Source organism: Triticum urartu, chromosome 1, assembly GCF_003073215.2.
Source record: "Triticum urartu cultivar G1812 chromosome 1, Tu2.1, whole genome shotgun sequence".
In the NCBI taxonomy this organism is placed as follows: Eukaryota; Viridiplantae; Streptophyta; class Magnoliopsida; order Poales; family Poaceae; genus Triticum; species Triticum urartu.
This window is the reverse complement of record NC_053022.1, coordinates 547,297,327-547,309,721: the sequence shown is the minus strand read 5'-3', so window position 1 is coordinate 547,309,721 and position 12,395 is coordinate 547,297,327.

Here is a 12,395-nt window from a genome sequence, read left to right as displayed (position 1 = left end):
CTTTAATCAACGCCCAATGAAAGCTTTGTGCTCTAACTAATCAACACTCAGTGACAGCTTAGTGCTCTAACTAATCCGGCTTGACCGTTGTTGGGGGTGACATGACTTTCACCCACTACGTTTGAAAGGCACCAATTTCTAGGTCAAGAGGTTGGGGGTGACATGCCCTTGGTACATGCTTGGGTGTGTGCGTTGGGGGGGGGGGGGGGGGTTGCGTTCATGCAACGATGAGTCTGAATAGAAGCTTCTAATATTGAAAGTGAAAACTCCAACATAATACTACAAAATGTCCTTAATTATTGAAGGAATGGTAGTTAGGTTAGTGGATTTATTTTCTTCAATGTATCAAAATATCATTTTGAAGTTCTCCCGCGAAAAAAAAACATTTGAAGTCTCTTTCATAAATGACTTCAAGCTTTTATAGTACTATTTCAAGATCACTCATACTATCGTGTGATCAAAAAGTCACTCTCACCCGTAGAAAAACAAATTGTACTCATGGACAAGACTACATCCGTCTTGAATCATCAAAACATTGATATGTTTGCTGGCAAGTTAAAACCATTTCTTAATTATACAATTTTGCTAAATCTTAATGGATTGAGCTCTCAGTCGATTTCTATAAGCATTGATATAAGGCTCTCTTACATTACGTCTTAGTCAAACAATGAAAAGTCTCAAACATTGATATAAAGCTCTCTTAGTCGACAGAGACGTAGACAGGCCTTAATCATGTTTTTCTTTGCCATCATGGTGCCAATTCTATAATATCCCGTAAACATTTCATCTTAAAAAAACAGGCAAACGTAATTCTAACATCGTAGACGACCCAATATTAGAAGTTTCCAAGTGACGTCATACATACACTCACGGAATTACTTGCCGATATCAAAATGCTACCTACATCATGGCAAATTTTATATGACCAGGTCTCGACGCGCCATTTGGAGTTGATTGTGAAGGCGAACGCAATTCTCTAGCATAGACTTTTTCAAGAAGTAGAAAACCGTGAGGTGGAGATGCGTATGTTGAGATGGATGTGTGGTCACACGAGAAAGAATCGAGTCCGGAATGATGATATACGAGATAGAGTTGGGGTAGCACCAATTGAAGAGAAGCTTGTCCAACATCGTCTGAGATGGTTTGGGCATATTCAGCGCAGGCCTCCAGAAGCTCCAGTGCATAGCGGACGGCTAAAGTGTGCGGAGAATGTCAAGAGAGGGCGGGGTAGACTGAATTTGACATGGGAGGAGTCCGTTAAGAGAGACCTGAAGGATCGGAGTATCACCAAAGAGCTAGCTATGGACAGGGGTGCATGGAAGCTTGCTATCCATGTGCTAGAGCCATGAGTTGGTTGCGAGATCTTATGGGTTTCACCTCTAGCCTACCCCAACTTGTTTGGGACTACAGGCTTTGTTGTTGTTGTTGTTGTTGTTGTTGTTGAAAACCGTGAGCAATCAACCTTTGTCTAGGGCAGCACACAGTCATCTCTAGACTAATCATGCATTGCACGGTTTGCCATGCTAATGACGACCCAAGCTCGTGCCCCTATCACCAGAAGCCAATGTTCGTTCCTTGAAAAAAAAAATTATACTCATGGACAAGACTACATCGGGCTTGAATCATCGAAACATTGATATATTACCTGGCAAGTTAAAACCATTGCTTAATTATATAATTTTGCTAAATCGTAATGGATTGAGCTCTCAATCGTTTTGTACAAGCATTGATATAAGGCACTCTTGTCTTGCGTCTTAGTCAAACAGCGATGATTCTCAAACATTGATATAAAGCTCTCTTAGTCGGCAGAGACATAGACATGCCTCAATCATGTTCTGCTTTGTCATCACGGTGCCAATTCTATAACATCCCTTATATATTTCCTCTTGAAAAAACAAGGCAAACAGAACTCTAACATCGTAGACGATCCAATACTAGAAGTTTCCAAATGACATCATACTATTAGATCCATGGAATTACTTGCCGATATCAAAATGCTACCAGTATTGTGGCTAATTTTATATGACCGGGTCTTGACGCGCCATTTGGAGTTGACTGTGAAGGCGAACGCAAATCTCTTGTATAGACTTTTTCTAGGGCAGCACACGGTGATTGCTAGATATCATGCATTGCACGGTTTGCCATGCTAATGACGACCCAAGCTCGTGCCCCTACCACCAGAAGCCAATGTTCGTTTCTTTGAGACATTGAATGCGCCCTAACAATTATTTTCACCGAGTACCGTTCTACTAAATCACAGTACTCCAGGGTGCTATTTGCACATGACATAATCTCAACTTAAAAACCGGTAGCGTTGGTGTGTCACGTGGCCAGTTTAACTGTCAACGTCGCCCGGCGGGTAGGTGGTCCATGACGTGTGGGCCCGAGCTATCAATCAGTGGCACCCACCTGCATGCCGACCTGGTAGGCGACGGCGTTGAAGTGGCCGCCACGTCAACTCGCGTGTTCTCCGACGAGGACCCATCTCAGCCATCCGCTGCACATCCGGCGGCCAAGGTGTGGCAGTCGGTGACGTGTACGCGTGCGTGGCTGTGCTCGCCGCTGCTAGCTTTCACGAGACTCTCAGCACGTGGAGTGACCGGTGGAAGGAAGGAAGGAATAGTGATTAGTGAGTGACCGACGGTCGATGGCCAGGCTTGCATTGCACGCCCCCACGTGATCCAATGCTCTTCCCATGTGTGTGTAACTATAGAAAAATGTAACAACTTAACCTAATTATGTCGTTTCAGCTAACCTCTTCTTTTAGTGGACTGATCTCGGCAGCAAAACAGAATTGCTAGTCGTTAGAGCATCTCCAGCCGTTGGCCCTATAGGCGACGATTTTACGCGCCCCTTTGGAGCGAGCCGGCGCTAAAATCGTCGCGTTTTTTTAGTTTAAAAAATCTGAATTCGGCAAAGTTTGGCTAAAATTCAGCAAACTTGATATTCATATTCAACATGTTCGGCGTTTACATAGATTATTTTAAAAAATATCTACGGGGCGAAGAAGTCGATGAGTGCGGCGAAGTCGTCGACGTCGCCGCCGTCGTCGGCGGCCTTCTCCCTCTTGATGACGCGGCCGCCCCTGCTGGACCCCTGCCCGGCGTCTCCATGGCGGACCGGCGGCGGCGGCGGCGCGTCGTCGTTGTCGTCCCTGTCGTCGAGGTCGATAATGCCTCCCTCGTCCCGCCCACGGCGACGAGATTCAAACCGCGTGAAGGCGGCGGACTGGCGCTCCATCTCCGTGTGCGTCCAGTCGTCGCGCGCCCATTTGCGGGCCGCTTCGTCGTCGAGCTCCTCCTCCTTAACGCCACCGGCGAGCCCGGGCGCCGTCTTCACGACGGGGAGCCCTGGCTCCGGCTTGACGGCGGCGAGCCTCGGCTCCGTCTTTGGCTTGACGAAGCACGGAGGAGCCGAGGAGGAGGCGCGTCGGCCGCCCTCGTTGATGAAGATGTCGGCGCTGCGGGTGCGCCGGCCGAGCGGCGTCTCCACGACGGGCTCGGCCTTGACGCCGAGGAGCGCCGGCGAGCCGGAAGAGTGGGAGGAGGAGGAACTGGCGAACCTCCTGGGCACCCACGGCCCGACGCTCCGGCGGGGGGTCGGGACGGCCGCCGCGGCAAGGTATGCTAGCGGCGGGTTATTGCCGCCCTCGAGGTATTCCATCACCTCGTGCAGGGTGCGCCGGGGACGCCCCACCAGACGCGGCGGCCGTCGCTGTTCTTGAGGCCGCCGATCACCGGCGCCCCGTTCGTGGACGCCAGCCGCTGCGCCTACCGTCGCTAGAAATAGTCCGCCCACGCCGCGTGGTTGTCGGCGGCGTACTAAGGGAGGGCGCGTTGCTTCTCCGTCAGGGACGACCGCACGCGGTCGACCTCGACGGTGAAGAGGCCGGGGCGCGCGTCGACGTCGGGCACCGGGGGGATGGGGACGCCGCCGTTGCTAAGCCTCCACCCCATCGGCTCGTTGCGCATGTCCGGCGGCGCCAGGATATTGGCCTCGAAGAGAAGCCACGCCTTGCCCTTCTGGAATGAGCGGCGGCCGAAACCGTTGGCCGCCGCGGAGTCGTCGGGGAAGTGTTTGGCCATAGAATTAGACATTTCCCATGGTATCGACAAAAAGCGGAGCTTCGTGCCGCACCCACTTAAAGCCACACTTTGTTAATATGTCTGCATCGATCGTTTCAATTTCATGTTGTCCTCAGGGATTCGTCCGAGTAGTCACCATTAGTTGTCATGCCTTTTCGTTTCAGAGGCTACTCTGTGTTCATGGGAAAATAAACAGGTGCTCCAAATCCTTAGGTGCTCCAATAGGCCATTAGATATGTGATTCAAGGGTTATGGGCTGAGCTTCTGGACTTGCGTGCAATTACAAGACTCTTGGAGTTTTTTGTTTTGCAAATTTGTTGGCGCTCACCTCATATTTTCTCCTGTGCCCACCTCTTAGTGCCATGATCAATTTTGACGGTTTGAACTCTCGTATACCCAAGAGATGACGAAAAATACCGAGTTTACGGAGGAGGTCGAGGACCCACAAACATACCTAGGGAGGAGTAGGTCGTGCAACTACAAGACGAAGAAAGCCAATATTCCTTTAAGTGCAGCCTAAGATCCCCCCCTAGAATTACCGAGGGCATGGTAGTAAACGATCTCCAGCTTTAGTTGGAGGGACACGTGGCCACTTTAACTGTCACCAACAACTGCAGTAGCTCCTATATCTGTCAAAAAACTACTGTTTACAAAAAAAAATAAGTCAAAAACATACTTTCAACATCTTCTGTAAACCCCCGTTTCTATGAGGTCCCCTACAATTCTTCCCAATTCCTCTCACGTTTACAGGACGATGGTTGTTTCCGTACAATTTGGCGGGTACGAGACCATCTGAAAGTTCATGGAAGGAACCCTCGCGCAATCCTTGCTCCCACTTGCTCCCACGTTGCTGGAAACTCTGGGCTGTCGTCGAGCTGCCGACGCCGGTTCGCGTCACTGCAGGCCCGCACCGGCACGCCTGACCACGCTGCTGCGCCAATATAGGCTCGCGCCACCCCGCTTCCTGCCACACCTGACCGCGCAGCCCCGCCGTCTCGCCTCCACCCGCCACGCCTTGCCATGACGCCTTTCCGCGCTGCCGCACTACCATAGGCCGTCGCCGCTAGGAGCTCACTTCATGTCACCCAACAATGGTGACGGATAACATTGCGAGTAACACTGACTTGCGGGGCATGGGCTTGTTTAATTTGAAACAGAAAAAACAAATTTTAGGTAAAGATGTTTTACGTAAACTAAGAAAAAACCTCACCAGCTTCCTCTAAAATTATACAGACATCCTGTAAACCATTTCTACGGAAAGGTTTTACATGAGTTATTGGAGTTGCTCTGAGCGTCGCCTGATAGTGGGTGCTCCATGACGTGCGGGCCCGAGACTGGTTCGCACTGGCCTCGCAGCGGCGTTGAGGTGGCTGCCATGCGAGCCACGAGTTAGTCCACGAGGACGCATCAGTGCCATCCGTTACGCCGGGTCATCGTATCCAACGGCCGAAGTGTGTGGGGCCTGCCACGCAGTGACTGCATGCATGTGTGTCTGTGCTTGCTGCTGCACAAGAACACGTGGAGTGGCCGGTGGAAGGAAGGAAGGAATAGTGACCGACAGGCCCCACGTGCTCTCTCCATACGTGTAACCAATAGAAAATGTAACTGTTAGATAATATTGTTCCATGTAAACTCCGACTCCTTCCCTTTACGTATTCTACTCAAACTCCTTGTAATCTTCCTTGTACGCCAAGGCTTGACTTCAGCCATCATCAATATATACAGACCGCGGCTCCCCTCGAGGGAGTAGGAACGCTTATCATCTTACATGGTAATCAGAGCCACCTCTTCCCATACATCTAGCCAAAAATCAAAACCCTAAACCACATACCATCATCTCCATGGCCTTCTCAGTCGGCGTCGCTCTTAACCTTGGATCGCCGCCGTCAGAGAAGCTCACAAGAGGAAATTTCATCCTCTGGAAGACGCAGGTTCTCCCAGCCCTGTGAGGTGCGCAGGTTACTGGGCTCCTGGATAACTCCGACGCCGCTCCGCCGAAGATGGTGGAGGTCACGAAGGCAGACAAAACCACGACCCTAGAGCCGAATCCTCTGTACGGGCCCTGGATCGCCAAAGATCAACATGTCCTATCATATCTACTCAATTCCATGTCTCCAGAAATCCTTGCACAAGTCGTCGGGAAAGACTCCACCTACGAGCTCTGGACGATGGTGACAAATCTCTTCGCCTCGCAATTGCAATCCCGGATCACCAATCTGAGGATCGCAATCACCAACACCAAGAAGGGCACCAGCATGTCGAGCTCAGCGTATATGGCGAAGATGAAGAGCCTTGGGGACGAACTTGTTGCTGCTGGGCGCCCCGTCTCTGACCCGGAGATGGTGGACTACATCCTGGCAGGACTCGACCGCGACTACGACTCTGTGGTGGCGGCGATCGTCGCTGTCAAGAACACTATCACCGCCGACGATCTCTTTGCTCAGATCTCCGCTTTTGATCAGAGGATGGAGATGCTAGGTGATTCGTCTTTAGGAGGATTTCATTCATCGGCCAACGCAGTCTACAGAGGCCGTGGCCAGTCCCGCGGCAAACCCCGTGGGCGAGGATGAAGGGGGCGCGACCGTGGTGATCGCGGTGACCGCGGTGATCGCCAGCCCTCTCCTGCAAACAGAAGCGGTGGATTCAGAGGACGCCCTCGACAACAACAGCAACAGCAGGTGCGTGAACAGCAGCACGACTACCCTGAATGTCAGATATGCTACAGGCACCATCCAGGAGGCGCACGTGTTTGCTGGTGGCGCTATGAAGAGAACGATCAAGAAGAGAAGGAGGCGCATGCTTTCTCCTATGGTGTAGATACAAACTGGTAGGCCGACAGTGCAGCAACAAATCACATTACAGGTGAAATTGAGTAGTTGACAACACGAGAGAAGTACAACGGAGGTGACCAAATTCGCACGGCAAGCGGTTCTGGTATGAATATCACTCACATTGGTAGTTCAATTGTTAAAAACCCCATGAAAAATTTGCACTTGAAAGATGTCTTGCATGTCCCTCAAACATCAAAAAATCTTGTTTCCGTTCATCGATTCACCCTTGATAACAATGTTCTCATAGAATTCTACCCTTATTTTTTCTTGGTTAAGGATTTGAGAACAAGGAGAATCATTCTTAAAGGACGGTGCGTGGGAGGCCTCTACCCACTCATATCATCATCATCATCATCTTCATGGTCCAACAAACAAGCCAACATTGTCACCAAGCCATCATCATCAAGGTGGCATAGTCATCTAGGTCATTCATCTTCAGTCATAGTTAAATACGTTCTTAGCAAAAATAAACTCTCTTATGAGAATAGTGTTGAGTCAGTTTTGTGATCCGTGTCAACAAGCAAAAAGTCATCAATTACCTTATCCCATCTCTACTAGTGTGTCTACTGCTCCTCTACAACTTATATTTTCAGATGTATGGGGGCCAGCCCCTACTTCAGTTGGGAGATTTTCTTATTATGTAAGCTTTATTGATGACTATAGTAAATTTACTTGGATTTATTTGTTAAAGAAAAGGTCTGATGTCTTCCAAGTCTTTATCAATTTCCAAAATCTTGTTGAACGCAAACTGAACTCTAAAATCATTGCTATGCAAAGTGACTGGGGTGGTGAGTATGAAAAATTGAACTCTTTCTTCCAAAAACTTGGCATATCACATCATGTTTCTTGTCCTCATGCTCACCAACAAAACGGATCTGCTGAAAGAAAGCATCGTCACATAGTTGATATGGGGCTTACATTGCTCGCAAATGCATCCATGCCACTTAAATTTTGGGATGAAGCATTCTTAACTGTTACATATCTTATCAATTTGCTTCCAAGCAAAGTTATCAAATTTGAAACTCCTATTACACGACTCCTTGGTGTCACACCAAACTACGCATCTCTTCGTGTTTTCGGTTGTGCATGTTGACCCAATCTTAGACCCTACAATACACGCAAACTTGCTTTCCGCTCCAAAAAGGGTGTCTTTTTAGGCTATAGTCCCATGCATAAAGGGGTCAAATGTCTTGATGTTCCTAGTGATAGGGTCTACAAATCCTGAGATGTTATTTTTGATGAGTCCGTGTTTCCGTTTGCATCACTTCATCCAAATGCCGGTGCACTTCTTCGCAAGGAGATTCTTCTTCTTCCTTCACATCTTCGGTCTTTTGATCATGGGGGCGACAATTGTACTAATCAAAGTGATCCACTGATACTTGCTCTTCTCTGTTGCCTGTGCAGGTCTCTGGAGAAAACAAGGCTCAAAATGATCAAAATCCCAAAAATATAGCTCAAATTGATCCTATATTGCATGCTGAGGAAGAAGACGAACCTGGCACGGATGACGAAGGCGATCCGGCGCCTCCTGGAACTCCTGTGCGCGTGTAGACCTCGGATCGTGCGAGCAGATCCGCCTCGGATCGCGCCTCTGTCAGCTGCGGCAACGAATCAAGGGAGGGCCACTCCCGCGCCACCACCTCAGCAACAGGCGGGACCAGCAGCGGGGCCAGATCCCCCTCGCCCCGCGTGCGCCTGCAACCGTGGTCGGGCAGCGGATCTGCTGTGTTGGCTCGGGTGGTTGGCCCTTGTGTGCGTACCGGGGAGGCGGCCACACCAGCGGCTGCAGGATCATCTGCGGAGGAGGCGACAGATTCCCCTATGTCAGCGCATGCAGACTCGCCAGGATCTTCTGTGGCCAGTATTCCTGAGGTCCAGCCAGCAGCTTCTTCACGGGTTATGACACGTCTAGAGAAAGGTATTCGGAATCCTAAAATAAGAAAAGATGGAACTATACCAGCATATGGAATGTTGTGTATTTCATGAGAATCCAACAACGTTGAGTAGTGCACTTGATGATCCTAAGTGGAAGAAGGCAATGGATGAGGAATATTCCGCACTTATGAGGAACATAACCTGGCATCTTGTACCAAACCAAAAAGGCAAAAATATCATCGATTGCAAATGGGTGTACAGAATTAAAAAGAAGGCAGATGGCTCCATTGACAGGTATAAGACACGTCTAGTTGCAAAGGGCTTTAAGAAACGTTATGGTGTTGATTATGAGGACACTTTTAGTCCTGTTGTGAAAGCTGCAACTATCAGACTTGTGCTAGCCATTGCGGTATCTAAGGGTTGGAGCCTAAGACAGCTAGATGTACAGAACGGGTTTTTGCATGGTGTTCTGGAAGAGGAAGTGTTTATGAGACAACCACCTGGATATGATGATAAGAAGTCACCACAGTATGTTTGCAAGCTTGACAAGGCACTCTATGGTCTAAAACAAGCACCTAGAGCATGGTACTCCAGATTAAGCTTACAGTTGAAATATCTTGGTTTCATTGCCTGTAAAGCTAACATGTCTTTGTTTATTTATAACAAGGCTGGAGTAGTCATCTTTGTGCTTATATATGTTGATGATATCATAGTTGCAAGTTCTTCACAAAATGCTACTAATGCACTTCTACATGACTTGAGCTCGAGTTTGCCTTGAAAGACCTAGGTGACTTGCATTTCTTCCTCAGGATTGAAGTCAGAAAGACTCAAGATGGTATTGTGTTAAATCAGGAGAAATATATCATTGAACTTTTGTCTCGCATGGGAATGAAGAATTGCAAACCAGTACCTACACCTTTGTCTTCCTTAGAAAAACTCTCAGCATATGAAGGTGAGCCACTTCAAGAAGAAGAGAGCACAAGGTATAGAAGTACCGTGGGAGCATTACAATATTTAACTCTCACACGTCCAGATATCTCATTTGCTATTAATAAGGTTTGTCAATATCTGCATGCTCCCACTTCTGCACATTGGTCAGCTGTCAAGAGAATTGTAAGATATGTGAAGCATACTATGGGAACAAGACTTCATTTCAAACGTTCTAGCTCCTCTCTTGTGAGTGCATTCTCTGATGCTGACTGGGCAGGATGCAGTGATGATAGAAGATCAACTGGAGGTTTTGCAGTGTTCTTCGGGTCCAATCTTATTTCTTGGAGTGCTAGAAAGCAAGCAACTGTGTCATGATCAACCACAGAAGCTGAATACAAGTCCTTGGCGAATGCAACTGCTGAAATCATTTGGGTTGAATCACTTCTTGAGGAATTGGGGATCAAGAAAAATCGTATCTCATGTTTATGGTGTGATAACTTGGGAGCAACATACTTGTCTGCAAACCCTGTGTTTCATGCAAGGACAAAGCACATAGAAATTGATTTTCACTTTGTGCGAGAAAGGGTTGCAGCAAAGAAACTTGAAATATGGTTTATTCCCTCTAAGGATCAAGTGGCAGACGGCTTTACAAAGGCTTTACCAGCAAGACCATTTGAGGAGTTTAAGAGTAATCTTAATCTAGGATAGTTAAGATTAAGGGAGGGTGTTAGAGAATATTGTTCCATGTAAACTCCGACTCCTTTCCTTTACGTATTCTACTCAAACTCCTTGTAATCTTCCTTGTACGCCAAGGCTTGGCTTCAGCCATCATCAATATATACAGACCGCGGCTCCCCTCGAGGGAGTAGGAACGCTTATCATCTTACAGTAACAAGTCTGCTAATCATGTTGTTTTGAGCTAACTTGTTTTATTTAAAGCAGCTAACTTGTTTTTTGAGTTGTCTGATCTGGTCGTGGATGGCAGCAAATTAGAATTGCTGGTCATTAAAATATGAGTATATATTTGTGTAACTATAACCAGCTGGGTGGGTAGCTGCCTAACACCAACTAACATTTCTCATCACCTCTACCAACATCACCAAGATAAATTATATAACAGTTATAACAAACACTACTTGCATTATGAAGAATCTTAGTACATGTGCAGTTGTGCACCACTGCACTATGTATGCATGGTACACCGCCTAACACCAACCAACGGTTGCTTGATGACTTGATGAGTGTACAGGAACCGTACCCAAAATACGGTGGAGCTAGCTTCATCCATCGATTGATTGATATGGACGAACATACTAGATATTCTTCCATGCTCTCCTTTTTTCTTCTTCCATTAGATAACCCGTATCCGAGTTGTTGGAACTACCACCATTGAGAGCCGACAACGCCGTTGGCTTTAATCAACGCCCAATGAAAGCTTTGTGCTCTAACTAATCAACACCTAGTGAAAGCTTAGTGCTCTAACTAATCTGGCCCGGCTGTTGTTGGGGGTGACATGACTTTCACCCACTACGTTTGAAAGGCACCAGTTTCTAGGTAAGAGGTTGTCATACCTCTTGCTTCGTGTCGATGACAATGGCAATCGGCAGCTCACCGTCAACGATCCCTCTTGTGGCCCTATTGAAGGCTTCATCGAGCCCAGGTATGCTACGATTTGGGGGGGGGGGGGGGTCTTGTATGCTGTTGTATAAGCGTTGATGCAACAGTTAGTCTCAATACAAGCTTCTAATATTAAAAGCGGAAACTCCAACATAATCGTACAAAATGTCCTTACCATTGAAGAAATGGTAGTTAGGTTAGTGAATTTATTTTCTTCAAGGTATCAACATATCATTTGAAGTCTCTTTCATAAATGACTTTCAAGCTTTTAAGACCACTCAATATACTATTGTGTGATCAAAAAGTCACTCTCACCCATAGAAAAAAATTGTACTCATGGACAAGACTACGTCTGTCTTGAATCATCAAAACATTGATATATTACCTGGCAAGTTAAAACCATTGCTTAATTATACAATTTTGCTAGATCTTAATCGATTGAGGTCTCAATCGATTTCTACAAACATTGATATAAGGCTCTCTTACATTACGTCTTAGTCGAATGATATAAAGCCATCATAGTCAAACAACGGTAAATCTCAAACATTGATATAAAGCTCTCTTAGTAAAACATTGATATAGAGCTCTCTTGTCAGCAGAGACGTAGACAGGCCTTAATCATGCATGTTCTTCTTTGCCATCATGGTGCCAATTCTATAATATCCCGTAAACATTTCCTCTTAAAAAAACCAGGCACACGTAATTCTAACATCGTAGACGACCCAATACTAGAAGTTTCCAAGTGACATCATACATACACTCACGGAATTACTTGCCGATATCAAAATGCTACCTACATCGTGGCTAATTTTATATGACCGGGTCTTGACGCACCATTTGGAGTTGACTGCGAAGGCGAACGCAAATCTTAGCATAGACTTTTACCAAGAAGTAGAAAACCGTGAGCAACTAGCCTTTGTCTAGGGGTAGCACACGGTGATCGCTAGACTAATCATGCATTGCACGGTTTGCCATGCTAATGACGACCCAAGCTTGTGACCCTATCACCAGAAGCCAATGTTCGTTCCTTTGAGACTTTGAGTGCACCCTAAGAAAT